The sequence below is a fragment of the Arachis duranensis genome, chromosome 4 (genome assembly GCF_000817695.3).
Source record: "Arachis duranensis cultivar V14167 chromosome 4, aradu.V14167.gnm2.J7QH, whole genome shotgun sequence".
Lineage (NCBI taxonomy): Eukaryota > Viridiplantae > Streptophyta > Magnoliopsida > Fabales > Fabaceae > Arachis > Arachis duranensis.
The window spans coordinates 11,130,944-11,131,527 of NC_029775.3; positions in this window are offsets into that span (position 1 = coordinate 11,130,944).

Sequence of the window (584 nt, forward strand, 5' to 3'; positions counted from 1 at the left end):
ATATATATATTAAAAAATTAGTTATCAAAATTAGTCATCAATATATAATACACACTAAAAATAAATTAAACAACACATATATTTATACACAAATACGTAATAACTGATTTTAATTTACATATTGAAATTTTGCATGCATTCTGGGTTGTTGAATTATTTAGCTTATGGCGTGCTACTATATATGCTAGATATAAAACAACATGCATGTAGCATGCATTTTTATTTAAGGAAAGTAAAGAAAATAAATGATAGTCCTCCAACCAATAATATTTATGATATAATATAAGATTTGAAGAGGAGGAAATTCACATTATCTTGTTAGCAAGCAGTCATATCGCAGAAAAAAGTAAGTATAATATTCAACTTTTTAACTTGAAATAAATATTCTAACAATCATCCCTTTTAAGTATATTAGCTTTATTCCAGAAACCTAATGTTCTTTCACTTTAAAGGGAATATCAACGTTTGTCTTGTGTTTATAATGTGTCACTATGAAGGTGAAAAAATATTGAAGATTTTGGTAAATGGCCTACATAAATTAAACATAATATATACATCACACCAAAGATATAACATAAGACGAC